Source organism: Schistocerca serialis, chromosome 8, assembly GCF_023864345.2.
Source record: "Schistocerca serialis cubense isolate TAMUIC-IGC-003099 chromosome 8, iqSchSeri2.2, whole genome shotgun sequence".
In the NCBI taxonomy this organism is placed as follows: Eukaryota; Metazoa; Arthropoda; class Insecta; order Orthoptera; family Acrididae; genus Schistocerca; species Schistocerca serialis.
This window is the reverse complement of record NC_064645.1, coordinates 598,974,579-598,994,268: the sequence shown is the minus strand read 5'-3', so window position 1 is coordinate 598,994,268 and position 19,690 is coordinate 598,974,579.

The window sequence follows — 19,690 nt, the reverse complement described above, 5'->3', positions numbered from 1 at the left end:
TTGTGATGGTCAGAGACAAAGTTGACAATAAAAGCTGGCAATGTCCACTGGCACACGGTATCAGTTGACGAAAGTTCTGCAACCTCCGAGGTCCGAGCTTACAAAATTTTCCCCGGGGGATGGGAGATGTCGTATATAATAAAATATTCAGTCCTAAGAATAGTAAAATGGCTAAGTGAGAAGTATTCAGATTTTGTCAGAAAGACAGTTTAGAAACTGCTGCTGAATGAGTGGCCTGTGAAATATTTGTCTGACACGCCAGAAGCCGCTACGCAAAGCTTGTTCTGCTAACAAGGAGTGGACCCTGGAACATCACAGGGTTTGTAGCAAGCACAGCCTCCTGACCCTTTGACGGCACAGGCACCACAGAAGACATTGAGCAATATCACGTGCTAGTAGCAAGAAGTGACGCGTTAGCCTCATGACAGTCACGAATGAAACAGCCTGCATGGAATGTTCCAGAAGCACATTCTCCACTAGTCAATAGTGAACTTTTCAGCTGAGATCGGGGCTACAGTAGGCAGCCCACGAGCAGTGCCTCAGCAGAATTGCCGACTCAGATAAGTTCCTCTGTCTTGCACAGCGAGTGTCAGTCTTGCTCCCTCTCAGGGCACAACATCATTACACATACTTCTGCTTTGAATTTAGTTTTGTCGTCCCTCATGTATATCTATCAGTGATAGTATTTACGGAATGATGGTATACTTTGTATTTTAATGTTGTTAAAAAGAAAGCTGTCCTCAACCTGCAGCGCTCACTATGCATGGGCACTCAGAGCTAGTATGCCCTTGCCTTCATCCAACTTTTGAAGTGACTTGTCCAACCAGTTATAGGGGACCTACAGTTTAATATGGATTCCAAATCCCAGTCTAACTCTGCATTTTTCACATACACAAATCACTGCAAGGAGAAAGAAGCAATAAGTGACAGCAAAAAAATTTTTGATTGACTGGTGATTTAACCCCAAAACTTAGGAACTGTGGCCTGACAGTTGCTTACTAAAATACATCACACTCCCTCTAAATGATGTGAGTGGACATATGAAGAAAAAATAGATACAGATTATGAATCATATCTCTATTGTAACCAAGATTAGCTAGACGATTAACAAACTTATTTCATTCCTCCAAACCATGCCCTTGAATCAGTATCTTGTAAGATTTTTTAGTTCAACTTTACCATACCTGCATATAGTCTTTTTCCTCTTCTTTAACATTAGAAATTTATGATTACCAATACCTGCATATTACTGCCAAGTTTGTTACTAACAAGCCAAAGTTTGTTACTAACAAGCCATTATTCTACATGCTACAAAACACTCAATAACTATTTTTTTGAGTAACTCTTACAAATGTAAACTTTCTCTTTTTTTATTGTTGTTGGACAGGCTGAGAATGTTTCCATCTACTACCATTAGGATAAAGGTGAAAAACTTGTACTTTCATGTGGCAGTTTAATTGGAAAGCTATGAACTTTTGACAAACTTTCTTCCTACAATGTCACAAGCTTTTGGTGGGTTTGTAAATCTTGAAAAGAGGCAATCTGTTTATATGTATACACACGCACACATATAAAAACTCTCTCTCTCTCTCTCTCTCTCTCTCTCTCTCCTTGACCCTGACCTACTATCAGTATAAACTCGTCCGGATGAAAGCGTTGTCACCTGGAGAGGAATGGCTGCTAGTCAGACACACACGCGGTGCATGTAGTATCAGTGAGCATGCAGTCCGAGTGTGGGATGTGTGTCTGAACACTCCTAACATTGGGCCTCTATGATCGATGACCCACGCATGTGCCAACGTTAACACCACAACATAGGTAACTGTGACTGAAATGGGCACGTGACCATCGGCACTGGATGTCAGCGCAGTGGCAGAGCATTGGTTCATCTGATGAATCCCAATACGTTCTTCATCATGCCGAAGGGTGGGGTGTGAATGTGTGCCGTCCCAGGGGAACAGCTATTTCACACATGTACTGTAGGACGGAGACAAATTGGCAGTGCCTGCATTATGCTCTGGGGAACATCATGTGGGCACCCATTGGTTCAATGGAGCTTGTGCAAGGCAACATGACAGCCAAGGAGTATCATACACTTGTTGCAGACCACATACACCCCTTCATGACAATAATTTTTCCCGAAGGCAGAGGCATTTTCCAGCAAGATAGTGTGTCATGTCACAAGGACAGGAGTGTAATGCAGTGGTCTGAGGAACACAGTGGCAAGTTCAAAGTGATGTGCTGGCCCCCAGCTCGCCAGATCTGAACCCAGTCGAACAAATCTGGCATGAGATTGAATGTGGTGTCAGAACTCATCGGCCCCTTCTCGGAATTGAAGGGAATTAGGTGACCTACCAAGGCCTCATTGCTCTCATGCCACAGTGCGTTGCTGCCGTTATCTGTGCCAGAGGTGGACATACTAGCTATTAGGTAGGTGGTTATAATGGCTAATCAATGTATACAGTGTGTGTATATCCAAAATCTCCTCTCAAATTCCTGGATCAATTTCAATCAAATTTGGCACAGAAACAACAGGCCTCATAAGTATCAGCACTGCGGGGTTTATAACCTCCTAGCTTCTATATGGGCCAAAACATGCTTTTTCAAGTCCCTGGTGTATACGCTGCTCTGCTCGACAGGCATGTTGTGTGGAAAGAGTATCAGCTTGCCAAATCAACATGCTTTGCAGGGTAGCCCACATGGCAAGGGCAAGGATAAAGGTTTACCAGCCTCAACATGCAGGCTGCCGAGCATGACAGGCTTGTTGTGTTTTAGCATTATTGTCCTCCTTTATTGACCTGCTTTGCATGGCACACTGTACACAAGGGACAAACAATTTATTTTCAAGCCCTTGATGTGTAGCCTGCCCTGCATGACAGGTATGGTGTTGGAGTAGTATTGGTCTACTTTATTGAACTGTATTGCAGGGGCTACACGTGCCAATGAGCACGGCTAGAGATAGGCTGAGGTGGATAAAGGAGAGGGTGGACAGTGGACAGAGTGATTTTTTTTTGGGGGGGGGGGGGGGGGGACAGGACAGTGAGAGTGAGAGAGAGAAAGAGAGTAGGGAAGAAGAGATAGACAGAGGTGGGAGGATGAGGTGAGCAGATAGCAGATAGAGGGAGGAAGAGATGGACACACAAAGGGGAATGAGACAGTGTGTTCAATATATGTGTCGATTGCATACGTGAATGAAGCTGCAGGAAAATGGCTAGTGTAACAATAAAACAAGAAGATAAGTGGGAATATGGCAGAAGCTGTGGTTCCAGAAAACGTTCAAAGTGGAGAAAATATTTCTTCACTGGTCATCGTCAAACTCCTGCTGATTAATATCTATGATACACATTACCCTGAATACACAAACACACAGTTTTGCTAGAGTACACGGTGGTCTATAAATGTGCAGAAGGCAATGGATGCAATAACACACAATCATTACTGACAATAGTACCAACGAATTTCAGATAAAAGAAATGGTGTGTGGATATATGGAATGAATATTTACAATTATTCAATGAAAAAATTATGTATGGCATAATATATGTGAAAAGATCCAGCAAAAAGAATGCCATATTTTTATGCTTTTTTTTATTTTATGAAGTTTGAGGGCTTACAATATTGTGTTTAAAAATTGTGGGTAGGATCTAAAGTGTAAAAATTTATAAACGATTTCCCCACTCTGCTTCCCCTTTTGTAAATATGGCACCAGTTTTCACGTCAGTTGACAGGAATGAAAGGGAGACTTCATTATCTCAAGTGAATTCCCTGAGATGGATGTAGGTGAGGAGGATAAGCACTCAACAGCACAAGTAAGCTTTAAGTTTATTGTGAATCTCAATTTACAAAATGACTTTCTTGGTATAGGTGCCTCCATGATAAAGACAAGTCCACACAGAAACAGTGACTGTTTATTATTAATGTTCTGTCTGTCAATTGAAATCTTTGTATAAATCTCATATCAATAAATCTCATATCTTACAACTAACTAACTCCAGCCTGTAGCCCTGATGGCCCACTGCTGGACTCTAGGTGCTAGCATTTTGTCAGCTTTTCCTCTTCAGCCCCTCCAGTCCCTGACAAGACGTAGCACCGAAGGCTTTACATGGCCTATTGGTTATTTTGGTTTATTAGTATTCAGGAAACTCTCTCCCACACAATTATTGCCTAATGACTTGGCTTTATTAATACTGTCAGTATTATTTATCCTATACTATCTATGGACTTTCCTGCAAAAACCTTGTCAAATAATTTATTCTTATAAGCATCTGTGTTGCACTCAACGTGTATGGTCCTAGTGGCTCCTTCTGCCAGACCAAAATTGTGTTTTTACTCTAACTTTCAATATCATTTATAGAATTATGTGTTAGTTATTGGTACAACACTATTCAAAAATGCACACAATGCTTCCATTAACAAGAGAGCATCTAATCAAGATAGAATGAACGACGTAAGAGATGGCCTGAAAGAGTTAATGTGACCAGGTTAAATAAATAAATCTATATAAAAACGAAATGCAGACCCATATCATACCCAGAATAAAATTATTTGTCAGTTGACACTTCAAGCCTTAGAACTTAGTTACTCCAGCTGTATTTCTTACTGTTCTTACTGTCAAGCATCGACTGTCCGCTGCTGTCAACATGTCACAATAGTGTATCAGTTCACTTGAAGTGAACATGTATAACTGATTATGATGCCTTGCTTACATTGGCAACCTCCTCCCTGTTCGATCAAATCTTATTCAAAAGACAGCTGTGGAAACTGTGTAGTGGCAGAAAGAGACCTCAACTAACAAAGTAATTTTAAAGAGACTATAACCAAACAATGGAAAATCCATGACGGAATGTAACAATATTATGAAAAGGAAAGTTGCTACTCACCAAATAGTGGAGATGCTGAGTAGCAGATAGGCACAACAAAAAGACTGTCAGAAAGTGAGCTTTTGGGCAACAAGGCCTTTGTCGAAAACACACAAACACACGTAAATGTGACTAAACATGACTGCAACCTCGGGCAACTTTAGAGGTGGACAGTGAAGTGCTTCTGTGGAGTGCGCAAGGATGAGAGATGGAGAGAGGGTATGGCAGGTAGGTGCAGTTGGAAGGTTAGTGCTGCAATGGGAACAGGGAAGGGGCTGGATGGATGAGAAAAGTGACTAACAAAGGTTGAGGTCAGGAAGGATACATGAACGTAGTATACTGTATATTGCAGGGAGAGTTCCTCCCTGCGCAATTCAGAAAAGCTGGTGTTGGTGGAAAGGATCCACATGGCACAGGCTGTGAAGCAGTCATTGAAATGAAGGATGTCGTGTTGGGCAGTGCACTCAGCAATAGGCTGGTCCATCTGTTTCTTGGTCACAGTTTGTCGGTGGCCATTTATGCAGACAGAAAGCTTGACGGTTGTCATGCCCATACAGAATGCAGCACAGTGGTTGCAGCTTAGCCTCTAGATTACATGACTAGTTTCAAAGGTAGCCCTGCCTTTAATGGGACAAGTGATCTTTGTGACTGGACTGGAGCAGGTGGTAGTGGGAGGATGTATGGGACATGTCTTGCATTCAGGTCTATTACAGGAATATGAGCCATGAGGTAAGGGGTCGGGAACAGGGGTTGCATAGGGACGGACGAGTATAATTGTGTAGGTTCGATGGAATGTGGAATACCACTGTGGGAGGGATGGGAAGAATAGTGAGCAGGACATTTCTCATTTCAGGGCATAACAAGAGGTGGTCGAAACACTGGTTGAGAATGTAATTCAGTTGCTCCAGTCCTGGGTAGTACTGAGTTACGAGGGAATGCTCCTCCATGGTTGGATGGTGAGACTTTGGGAGGCTGTGGGAAACTGGAAAGATAAGACACAGGAGATTTATTTTCGTACAAGATTGGGAGGATAATTACAGTCTGCAAAGACCTCAGTGAGACCCTTGATATATTTCGAGAGGGATCGCTAGGCACTGCAGATGTGACAACCATGGGTGGCTAGGCTGTATGGAATGGACTTACTGGTATGGAGCGAGAGGCAGCTGTCAAAGTGGAGGTATTGCATGTGGTTAGTAGGTTTGTTATGGACAGAGGTACTGATGTAGCCATCTTTGAGTGGAGATCAACACTAGGAAGATGGTTTGTTGAGTTGAGTAGGACCAGGTGACACAAATGGTGGAGAAGCTGTTGAGGTTCTGGAGGAATGTGGATAGAGAGTGTCCTCAACCTCGATCCAGATCACAAAGATGTCATCAGTGAATATGAACCAGGTGTGGGTTTTAGGATTCTCGGTGTTTAGGAAGGATTCCTCTAGATAGCCCATGAACAGGTTGGCATAGGATGGTGCCATGCTGGTGCCCACAGCTGTACCCCGGATTTGTTTGTAGGTAATGCCTTCAAAGGAGCAGTAATTACGGGTGAGGATATAGTTGGTCATGGTGACTAGGAAGGAGGTTGTCAGTTTGGAATCCATCAGGCATTGTGAAAGATAGTGTTCAACAGTGGTAAGGCCATGGGCATTAGGGATCTTAATGTAAAGGGATATGGCATCATAATGATGAGCAGGGCACCACGTGGTAAAGGGACAGGAACTATAGCAGGCTGTTCCAGCCAAGCTCCAGGGAGCCGGAGCACTCACTGCGGCAGCTTCGAGCCCGTGTGGAGGGGGAAAGTGAACTCACTCCCCCCTGGCCGCATGCAGCCGCAACTGACGCAATAATTTGGTTCAATGACAGCAATGATAGCTGTGGGAGCCCTGTACCTCTGTTGGAGGATACCTTCCTATTCATTGAGAGGGATGGTCGTTCGCAGTGTCTTGTATGTCATAAAGTATTTAATTCTGCAAAGAGGTACAATATACAACGACATTACACACGTCTTCATGCAGCGCACTACGATCAGCTACAAGGCGTTGCATGCAGAGAACTGGTAGCCAGGCTTAAGAATGACATACCAGGAGATGTTTTGTAATATGGAGGGTATCAAAACATGCAACATAGTTCATGTTCTGTAATGCATTTATAATTTTTAGGAGAAGGAGAGCGGAGAAAACACTACTGAATCTGCAATTTGAGCAAGCTACAGGGTCGCTCACATCATTGCAGTGAGTGGCAAGCCGTTTTCGGTGGGACCACTCGTAAAATCGTGCATGCTAGCAGTTGCTGAATGTTTGTTTCCAAGAGAGGTGCAGGCAATTGAAGGGGTTTGCCTGTCGAAGCAAACAATGTCTCGTCGAATCCTGGACATGGCAGCTATTTAGAGAAACGGCTCAGGAAAAGGACGGAGAGCTTTGTTGCATTTTCACTACAATGTATTTACCTTAATAGTCATAATATATATAGCAGTTCATGACAAATTTCAAAACTCCGCCATCTCTCTCCCCACATCCACCACTGGTGGCGGCTCACCTCCAACTGCGCAACGCTACGCGCTGTTCACATCCAGCTGCCGCTGCCCAACACTACAATGGCAGACAACAATGCAAACTAGCCACAGACTGCAGACAGCACGCGCTTGATGAAAGCACCGACATATCGGACTGTGCTCAGCTTGCAGTCTTTGCGCGTGGTGTCGACATGGAGCTGCAAGTAACTGAAGAACTCTTGGATGTGGTACCACTCGATTACACTGACACAGGACGTGACATTTTTGAAGCTGTTTGTGAATCAGTGGACAGTATGAATTTGCCATGGGATAAGCTCCATTCTGTAGACACAGACAGTGCACCACAAATGATCGGGTGTCACCAAGGTTTTGCTTCTCGTTTGAAAAATAAACTCTGGGGCGAATTCGGGAAAGACATTTTGACTCTTCATTGTTTTATTCACCAAGAGGCACTGTGTGCTGAAACAGTAGAGCTAGGTGGTGTAATGAAAGATGTCGTGAAGTGTGTGAATTGTGTGCAGTGTCACAGTATGAATCATCGCCAGTTCAAAGGATTCCTGAAAGATATGGAAGCAGAGTATGGGGATATACCTTACCACAGTACAGTTCATTGGCTGAGTCAGGGAAAAGTTCTTGATGTTTTCTTTGCCATTCGTGAGGAAATATCCCTTTTTCTCGAAATGAATGGGGAAGAAATGCATTGTCTGAAAGATATAAAATGGATATCAGACCCGGGGTTCCTAGCTGATATAACTATGCATCTGAATAACTTTTTTTTTTTTTTACATCCCATTTTGTTCGCTTTTGTTAGTTGCATCTGCTTGGGGCGGATGTAAGACATCCGTTTAAGTTCGTTGTTGACCAGTTAACTGTTTTTTTTTTATTACAAAGAGCTGCTAACCCTCTGACATCTGAATAACTTAAATCTGTCATTGCAGGGCAAAGGGCAGCTAATCATTGACATGCACAACCACATCAAAGCGTTCATGGAAAAGTTACGTTTATTTGAGAGGCAGATGAGTAATGGACATTTAACATTCTTCAGTCGTCTTGCTTCTTTAAAACTACCTGAAGGTACTACTTTCGGCAATTACCAAGCAAAGTTAAATCAGCTCATCACGTCGTTTGAAACACGATTCCGAGACCTCACTAGTTTGGAAATGGAACTTAAGATGTTCAGCACTCCTTTTTCAGTTTCCCCCGATGACTTGTCATCGTCACTTCAATTGGAGATTATTGATTTGCAAAATTCAACTTTGTTGAAAGAGAGGTACTACACAACGTGTTGGATTTGTCATGATGGTATCGTTCATTACAGCATAAAAGATATTCCAAGCTTCACAACAATGCCGCTTAGATCATGTGCATGTTTGGATCTACGTATTGTTGTGAGCAGCTTTTCTCAGCAATGAAAAGAGTAAAAAGTAAAGAATGATCGTTTCTTCAGGATGCAACAATGAAGGCCATCCTCCACATTTACGCTGCAAACACTTTGACACCTGATATTTCCGATCTTGTAATGAAAACAAAATGTCAAGTTACAGAGGCCCAATAAATTTAGTATGCAATTTCTTGTAAAACAGTTGTTTCTTATTTATTTCTTAGCAGCTAAGAGTGTGAGGTCGATTTTGTAAGACGCAGCTGGCACATCAAAACACTTGCCTTGCCGCCTGCCTCAGCCAGCCGTGCCACGTGCCGGCCCACTTGAATGGTCACAGCGAGTGACACGGCTGCCTGGAGCAGGGAGTGCTCCGCGACTCACAAAAGAGCTGACGAGCTGTAACAGCCTGTACTATAGAGTCGGTGGAGAAATGGTTGGTATCTTTTATAGGAGGGTAGGTTCTGCGTAGTAGGCTGAAGGTGTTGGTCTACGAGAGCAGAGATTCCCTCAGTGGGGGCACAGTAACCGGCCACAATGGGACGTCCTGGATGGTTGGGTTTATGGACTTCAGGAAGCATGTAGAAGGTAGGAGTGCGGGGAGTGGTAGGGGTGAGCAGAGAGACGGGAGTCCAGGGAGAGGTTCTGGAATGGGCCTAAGGATTTGAGGAGAGACTGGAGATCCTGCTGGATTTTTGGAATGGGATTACTGTGGCAAGGTATGCAGGTGGATATAATTTATAGCTGCGGTTCAAAACAACAGAGGTGGGGGGCTTTGTCCGCAGGTCGGATCATAAGGTCTGGATCAGTTTTTAGATGATGGACTGTGGTTCTTTCTGAAAATGTAAGGTTAGTTCGCATGTTGAGGGATTTGGGGAATGATGGTGAGGCAAGGTTTGAGGTTAAGAAATTCTGGAAAGTTAACAGCGGGTGATTTGAGGGCAGTGGGGTGAATCACGGTTGGATGGAGGAGTGAACTGAGTCAAGCAGGGTTCAACATTTGTCTTTGGCTGAGTCTGATTGGTAGGGTTGGTGGCGAAAAAGTGTTTCCACTGTAGGGACCAGGAGAAGGTCTTTAACAAGTCCTGCATGATTGAATTTGGGAGTGGGGCAAAAGGTGAGGCCTTTGGAAAGGACTGATATTTCCGTGGGGGTAAGGCTTCTGGAGGAAAGGTTCATGACTGTGTTTCGGGTCTGGAATCTGTGTAGCGGTGGGAGGGAGTTTTGGAGGGTGGGATAAGTGTAGGTCTACGAGACGGGGTTTTTCAGGCATGAGGGGACGTGGGAGAGGTTTGGAGGTTGTTGTAAAGGTGGTGGACAGTTGTACTCCAAAGTGGAAGCAGGAAGTGAGCAGGGTAGAGAGGTTTTTGAGGTGGCGTTGTGCATGTTGCTCTAGTTCCTCAATGGCAAGAGTTTCAATATGTATTATGGGTTCCAGAAATTTGGGACTGCATAGCAGGAGAATTTTATGGTTGGACAGTAGGCATTGCAAGGACATTTGCACTTGGTTGATATGGTTTTGCACGACTATTTGGTGAGGGCTAAGGATTGGCGGAATCGGAACAGATGGAGATCATTGCAGAAGGAGGGGTGGCAGCTGGAGACGAGTAATTTGATGGCAAGGCCATATGGGGCGGGATTCCATGAAACTATGTGTAACTCAGCATCACTACATGGTGTGTAGCAACTTTCCTTTTACTTTTCATAATATTGTTAAAGAGACTACAGTTAGAAGACACGGTATAGTATTGTCAAGCAGTAGAAATGCTAAAAAAGGGATGGGAAGTAGGTGGTTAACTTAAATAAACAAAAAGAATGCAAACATTATGGAAATTAGGACAGACAGGAGAAATACAAGGCAGATTACTTGAGCTGTAGGACTTGAATCATCTGGAGGAATAAAGTTGTCCCTTTATAGTGCAACTAGAGCATGATAGGATAACCCGCACTGCAGTTTGTGTGGTGAAAACAGATATTTAATTAGTGATGTTTTGTGCACACTAAAATTTGTGAAAAACATATATAGAGAATTAAAAAAAAACAAATATTCTAAATAAATAGTAATTTATCAGAGAGATAGTACTAGTGTGTGACAAACTAATAATTAGTTGTGCTTTATTGTATTGGATAAATATGTTCATATTCATAACGTTATTTATGTAAAATGTGTACCTTGCTTAAATGAAAGGCTTTTATATTTTCAGAATGGGATTTTCACTCTGCAAGCGAAGTGTGTGCTGACATGAAACTTCCTGGCAGATTAAAACTGTGTGCCACACCGAGACTTCGAACTCGGGACCTTTGCCTTTTGAGGGCAAGTGCTCTACCATCTGAGCTACCCAAGTAGGACTCACAACCCATCCTCACTTGCAGAAGATCTTATGTGAAGTTTGGAAGGTAGGAGATGAGGTACTGGCAGAATTGAAGCTGTGAGGATGGGTAGCTCAGATGGTAAGCACTTGCCTGCAAAAAGCAAAGGTTCCGAGTTGGAGTCTCGGTCCGGCACATAGTTTTAATCTGCCAGCAAGTTTCATATCAGCACACACTCCGCTGCAGAGTGAAAATCTCATTCTAGAAACATCCCCCCAGGCTGTGGCCAAGCCATGCCTCCACAATATCCTTTCTTCCAGGTGTGCTAGTTCTTCAAGGTTTGCAGAAGAGCTTCTGTGAAGTTGGAAGGTAGGACACGAGGTACTGGCAGAATTGAAGCTGTGAGGGTGGGTCGTGAGTCATGCTTGGGTAGCTCAGATGGTAGAGCACTTGTCTGCGAAAGGCAGAAGTCCCGAGTTCGAGTCTTGGTCTAGCACACAGTTTTAATCTTTTATAAATTGTTTTTAGTCATGTTTAAAGTAAATGATTTTACATTGTGAGTTTCTTACATTGCACAAATGTGACCTGCAGAGATATTATGGTGGTTCCTTGTGTTGTTTGTCAAAAGCAGCTATCTACATGGTACTCGTACACTGTGATGCCTGCAAGAGGTTGAGTCAGGCAGGATTTCCCAGGCTATAAAGTACACAATAGTCCAGGCAAACTTTATTTGAGTTATGCCTAAGTGTCACAGTGTGTTGTTGGAGAACTACCAGGATCACGACAACAGCCCCTTTCGGCAATTTTAGGAGACATACTGCTGATATAGTTTTGAATAACAGTAATGAATGGAACTCAGAGAGAGAGAGAGAGAGAGAGAGAGAGAGAGAGAGAGAGAGAGAGAGAGAGAGAGAGGGGGGGGGGGGGGAGGGAGGGAGTTGGGGGGGGGGGGAGCAGTGAAGGGGGCATTGAGAAGAATCTTGTAACAAAAATTACTGTACTTTACTTTGCCACTTTTTAATAGTTCTTTGTTTATACCAATACCCTAAGTGTGTTGCGTAGAAACATGCTTTCTGATTTGGCTATGCTTTCCTAGATAATACCAAATTATTATAGTATCAAGTTCACACAACTTTCTTCAGTTTTAAGCTACCATTTCAGGCTGTTTCAATTCTGGCTCCTTTGTCATGGGTGTGTGTGAACATCAGTTAGTTCTCCAGGCTGCTGCAAGGTAGCCCTGTTTCACTGTGTTCTGTTGCATGCACATATCTCTGTTACTCAGCACAGCTGACATGTGGCAACTCTTTGTTCCAAACATACTTCATTGGCATTCCAGGCACAAAGTGATACTCAGTAAAACTGGATAATAAGAACTCTGTAATGAAGGTAGGAATAATGAGGACTTCTTTGTCATTCTTACTTTTCTATACGAACAGTTCTTGTTTGTTGATAAATGTGGTTGTCTCAGTGCCTAGTGCACTATATGGGACTTGAGATGATGATGAGCAAGATGAAAAACAGTGTGCAATCTGTGACACATGGTGCTTACAGTCAGCTGGGTGTCACTGCGAGAAATCAATTTATGACCACATATAAGGTGAAATACAGCGACAGGTAAATCCGAGGAGTAAAAATTTGTATGTAGAGCTCCTGCATGTTCTTCATAGGTATAACTGAATTTAGATGGATGACACTGTAACAAAGCGGGTGGATCCCCCACCCCCTCCCACCTGTTCTGTTTTTCTTACCCCTTTTTCTTTTTGCAAATATTTTCAACTGTGTTATTTTTTATGACAGTGTGTTCAATGCCAAAAGTCTCAAATATTAACTTGGGGCTTAGACAACTTGACTTTGTTATCCAGTACATTTACTTAATTAATCAGAATATCTTGGTGTATTAAATTACCTAAAGACCACTAATTACAAATACTAGTAATTGCAAACTCCGTTATCATTGTTTATATGTAAACATATATCTCTTTACTGACTTTCAGATAAAGGAGATCAAATTACATATTAATAAATGAAGTATCCCCACAGTCAATGTTGGAAATTTGGTATTATCTTTTGCCCTCATTTAGTTTAAGACTAATTATGATTTTCACTAAAACATTGTTACTGAAATAGAATACCATATTTTAGAAAACTACACAGCATAGTTCAATAGCAGTTACTGTTGTATCTATAAGTCCACATTCAGAAGAATCTTTTGCCACTATTCATTTAATCAAGAACGTCAATATTTAACTTTAATTTGCAAAAAGGACAGGAAACAATGCCATCTGAATGTATTGCTAATTATTGTAGTCTTACAAGAAGAGAGGCTACTGCGAGCTGTTTCAGTCAGTCTGCCAAAGTGTGTAAGGCGAGCAAGATTTGTGCCCAAAATGTTTCACAGTGTACTGCAGACGAGTTAACACAAATTACATCTTGTTCTGAGTTTTATCTAAAATCTGTGTCCAAGCGTCTATTCAGTGACAGTTTCCTATGATCGATTGTGAACTTTTAATTGACTTAATAAAATTTGTCAGTCTTCTAATAATTCCTTCTGCTGTGGCAATAGGACTGGACTGTGATATTTTCAAATTATACTACTGTGCACATGAGTTTTGGATTGGTTAGATTTCAGGAACAGTGATCTAAGAACATTAATCAGTGACTGTGTTAATTAAATGTCTGCCACATGTGAACTTATGTCACTTCATATTATTAGGTTATTGCACTCTAACAGTCTCAATGTAGAACATCTATCGAGTGTAGTATATGGCTAGCTGTTTTGGGAAATTAATGTATTTGGACTGAAAACCTGGTATGGACCACATCATTTAAAATAGCCTACATTAGACACCCATTTTTCAGCCAGATTTAGTGGAAGTGCAGCTACTGGAGGCATATTAGCATAGAGAAATAAAGGCTATGCTTCAACATGGAGGAACATTCAACTGATGCAGCACTGTGAGAAAGCTACAAACTAGTACACATCTTTCTCGTTGGGTGTCTGCTCAGATAATGTCTGTTTGCCTTCAAAGAGTAGAGGTAAAGAAATTTGATAATATGCTTGTACGAGCAAAGGGTTTTTGGTGATATACACAATTGGTTTCAGATACGAAAAACCAAATACAGCAGGAAGGTCAGACTTTTGTTTCTTATTCACTTACAATTTATGAAATGACAGATGTAACAGACTATGCACAGCTTAAAATATTTGTGCTAGGTGTTGACCCAGAGGAGCTACTAGAAGTGACACCTACGGATTATACAATAACAGATTGTGACCTGTATGAGTCGGTGTGTGAATCCATTGAGAAAATCTGTTTGTCACCAGGGAACGAAGCCTGTCCCGTGACAGACTGCACCGCAAAAAGTGGTGAACTTGAGGTGTCGAGGTTGTGGTGCCCTGTGTGGTGAATTCTGTAAGGTCTCATAGTCTCAGTCCCCTCAGATTGAAAGACTTTTTGCTAGACATGGAAGCAGCAACATGTGTGGTATGTTAGCTTATCAGAGGCAAAGTTTTTGACGTATTCTTTGTGATTTGGAAGAAAATAACTTTGTTTATGGAAATGAAAGGAGAGATGTGGCCGTCACTAAAAGATGAAAAATGTGAAATGAAGTTATCTTTTCTTCAATAATATTAAAATATATTTAAATAATTCAATGTCAGTTCAAAGGAAGGATCTAATTTTATCTCACATATTAAATAATAGTATAGGCATTATCTGATTATTTCATTGTTTCTTGGTAGAATATTTTACACATTATGAATGAAAAAGCACGACACTGGTGTAATGATCTGTAATATTTATTATTTTACCATCAGGCTTTTGGCTGTTGCACAATCTTCAGCTACAAAGATAAATGTGTGTGAGCCTGTGAAATTTTTGTTGATCAGAGGTTTTAAAATAGCGCAACTACAGGGTATTTCAGTTGGTTCCCAAAGATGACAATTGTTAATTTGGGACTAAAACAAGGATTATTTCAGTAAAATGAAGGTTAGGTAAAATACGAGGCACTTTAAATAATGAACTACATGACAAATTATGAATCATAAGTTGAACAATGTGTCGTAAAATTTGATGACATGTTCAAGAGGGTTACTAAACATGATATTCTTGCCCCTAAAAGGTCCAATATTACAAACAGGTGCACTACAACAAGTGAGACTTAACAGATAAATAAAATAATTGTTTACACAAAGCGAAACTTTAATACAGCAAGTGAAACTACAGTAACTGAAATAAAGAAAAAATCTGGCCCGTTAGTAGGACGACGGGTATTACAGATCTCAATGGGATTATTAGCAGTGTCCACAGTTAAAAGTGGTGAGTAAGGGAACTGTGTGTGATTATTCGGTACTAAGTTGTGCAAGTAGACATATGTTTATTAATTTCATTGTTTCAAGGTGGTTCATCTTCCTTCCTTCATGCATGATATGTAAGACTTCATGTCACAACTTTTAACTGTTGTCTTTTTTAAGCAGGTGGTCTGCATAAGTCGAGTCTACAACTCTCCAAATTTTATGGTAGCTTTCTAGCAGGTGGATGTTACCCTGCCAGACCGTTATACATCGAATTTGCAACTATTACAAGTGATTTAGAATATTCTGCTCTTTTTCCAAAGCTGACATGCTGTCTTTACCATTGGGGAATAAGTGACCAATAGTGTTGTGCACATAAAATGTTTTTTAGTTTATAGACTTACACTTTTTGGTGACATTCCGAGAGACTTTTCCTAAATATGGAACATTGCACCATTTATTAGGGTCCTGAGGTGATAGTTCAAGTGTATGTAACAAAGAGAGGAGACCTGCTGTTTTTATTTTTGACGCATTATTGAGTCCACCAAGACAGGAGCGGATTTGTTTCTCTGTAATTCATTCACTTTGGAAGTTGTCATAGCTCATGAGGATGCATATTAGGCAATGTATAACTGAATTAAAGGCAGCATGTTTGTGGGTCACTTGGTGTTGAGAATTAGCAGGTATTACAATGTCATTTATAATAGGCTTCCTGGAAAGTAAGAATGTAATCACTGATATCTTATGGCTAGATGTAAATAATTTATAGAGTTACATCAAACTCGGTTGAATTTCATACTGTTGCACTTAAATTTTAGCTGCCTGAGGAATATTTGATGCTGCCTAGTAGTACATATCTATAAACGTAATACATCATCAACATACCTAAACCAGTATCCAACCTTGGAAGAGACAATGCTATTTTCCTAGAAATAGTTTTTCAGAATTGTCCATGATGATTTCTGGTAGGACGTTTAGGTGCTCATGAACAGGTATGTTAGTGAATAAGATGCTGACATAAAAAAAAAGTATCTTGGCCTAGGGGAATTTATGAGCCTTCTTTCTTCTAAAGTAGACAATACATGCAAGCACGACTTGCACACACATGACCACTGAGGACGAATATGGCCTCAGTGACTACAGACAATTGGCATGTATGTGAGAGTTGTGTCTTGCATGAATGTGAATGTATGTGTGTGCATTATCTACTCTAGAAGAAGGCCTTTTGGCCAAAAGTTCATATTTGTTGTACCTGTCTGCGACTCAACATCTCCTCTATACAGTGAGTGCATTCTATCCTTTTCAGAATTTTGTCTGTGATATGTTTGACAGGGAAGTCGGTCATGCCATTGTGCATATTATGTACAAAAAGCAGAATGCTAAAATAAGGAAATTATTCGGTAGTAAACAACTTTCAGAATCAATTTGAAAGCTTAAGTCACAAAATGTGAGGCAAACCTTTTGGACTTTGAAACAACCACCATAAAATTCCATAAAGCAACTGGAAGCAATAAAAATAGATATTCTATGAATTAGGCGATGAATCTCCACTAAGTATATCGTAGCTCACGAACTGGAAAATTCTAATGACATTTCTGGTGTCCCATCACATAAGGAAAGTCAAGCTGTAAACAATTTCAATCGGAAAATGAGTTATAATAATGTTACAGCAACCACATCAAAGGAAGTACTCTTGTATTAACAAAAAAATATGACTACGTAAACAAAGTAGAATATTTCCTAAACTCTTCCAACTTCCAGCAAATGCAGAAGAAAGGCCTACTATCTTATAACGATGAAGTAAAAAGTGTTATCAAGCTGTGTAAAAGTAGAATATCTAACTCTAGTACCCACTTTCGCAACAACTTGAAGCCTTTAACTTCCAGACTCCATAAAATTCATAAGGACAATATACCTATCCTCCCTGTAGTGTTTTCATTCTCAACTCATTATTACAAATTAACCAGAGAATTAAATGACCTCATCAAATCCAATTTTATGCCTAGATATGGTAGTCTTAATTCAACTGACATAGTGAACAAGTTAAAAGATATCCAAATCCCCCTAGTGCCAAATTACTTTCTTTTTATGTCAGCAGCTTTTTCACTAATATACCTGTTCATGTGTGCCTGAAGACAGGTATTAGGAAAGAACAAACTACTGTATCCGCTGGCATAAAAGGTGCACCCCACTTATTAACACTTTTTGTAGGGAAAAAATTTCTCACTTAATACACCTATTGCAAACCTATTATTCCACATATATGTGCATGTATATCAAATATTTAGGCAATAAAAACATAAGAAAGTTCTCACCTTTTAATTTTCATCCTCATATCCACAGAATTCATTCTCAGAGCTGAAGGAAAAAGTACTTGAAGTTGCTATATCAGAATCTGAATCGTCATTGAAACTATTCTCTGTGTGATACAGTGCATTATTGATTCCACACTTCTTACACAATTTAATCACTATTCCAGTTTTTATAGACTCCCAGGAAGCTTTGAGCCACAAATCTGAGCAATGCTGGGTCTCTTCATCCTTCCTGGCAGTACAGTTTCAAAATCTGTAGATTTCATCCATGTATTCTACTCCTTCATAAGTCCCTTAAATAGTCTATTGATACATACATCCGATGGTTGAATGGTTGAAGTAAACTAGTTAGCCCAGCAATACAGCTGACTGACTCTTCAATTCATGCAGTCTATTTTTAACATCTTCTGCTCTGTGAGAACGAAGCTGATCCCATACTAACAGGGCAGGCTTCTTCAGTAGGCCTCCAAGTTGCCTGGCCAGATTTATCCATCCACCTCATTTCTCCTCCATCCATCAGCCTTCATCATGCACATGGGCAAATATTCCCTTCGGCATTTGCTCCTTAGGAAGCCCTCTTTCTTTTAAAATATCAAAAGTGGCGCCCAGTTTTGTTCCATCAGCACAGCAGGATAAAATGACTGTGTAATGAGTCTTCTTGTGCCCTTGGAATGCACAGATCTGTTAGGAGGGACATCAAAGGTTAGCAGAGTCTCTCACGTTTCCAATTTGCGGAAGTTCAAACTTTCTCTTTCCCTTGCATCAGCGAGAAATCAATGAAATTCAACAATTTTTTCTTCGCACTCCACTGGCGTCTTCTGTGACACATTTGTCTTGGTCCAACCGCAAAGCCAATCTCTCTTCATAAATTTTAACATCATGATGTTGATCCAGTAAAGCCAGTAAACCTTTGTTAGTGGATATTGCTTTCACTCAATGAATTACGATTTTCGTAGAAACTGAAATTCTCGCTTGTCTGTTCTCTAAAATCCAAATATCGAGTTCTGCTTCAAGTTTTTATCATTTAAAAGTTCCACTTCTCAGATTATCTTTACCGTGAGGTACTTTCTTTAAAACATCTCCCTGATTCCGCCAAGTTCTTATCATTTTTTCAGTTGGGGGTGGCCTGAAATACCTTTCTGCAGGCCTGTTTCCATGCTCTTTAGTGTATGCATGGACCTGCAGCTTTAATGCAATAGTACAGCGATGTCATTTTTCATTCATAATTTACAAATACAACCACAGTACAAGTACAACACAAGACGATCTCCACACTGAACACAAGAATAACTGAAGTCTGAACAAACGATAGAAAAACCGTTAACAACTATACAACTGGAATGCTCAAAATTCACAAGGAAGCTAACAATGAATTACTTCAAGCTGAACCATAGAAATTTTGAAGAAACGGAGCTTATAGGTACCTCTCTCAACTGCCTACTGACATATAGGACACATCTAGAATTCTTGACCTACTTTTGAAGGAAAAGAGTGCCCCTTATATGCCAGCAGGTATGGAAGTTAGGATGATATCACAACATGCATGTAGAAGAGTTTCTGAAGCTACAAAGAAATGCAGCTGAGATCAGGCACGTGTCTGGGTCAACATTACGACTTATCTCTGTCGTGGAAAGAATACAAACTGTAGTAATGTTCCAGTTTGATTCTCCAACACTGACGAACATTATCAATATTGTCACAACTTGGGATCTGACATCAAAAGCCACATCCACACCAGCCGTGCTGCACAAAACCGAGGACAGAAGTTCAGTGCAGCATGGCACATATAGGGTGGACTTCAAATTGTTCCACTCTGCACGTCAGTGAACAAGTTTCGTGCAGCATCAATACATCAAAGGAAATGTTTGGATGACATATCTCATTTTCCATTATTATTGACACACGCAGGCACAATGGAACATTGCTGTGCATCCACAAACATTCTGCGCTGTTCTGTGTTTTTTTTTTACACTGCACTTAGTGGTGTGTCATGTGTGGATATGGCTGAATATTTTGCCATTTGTGAATAAAA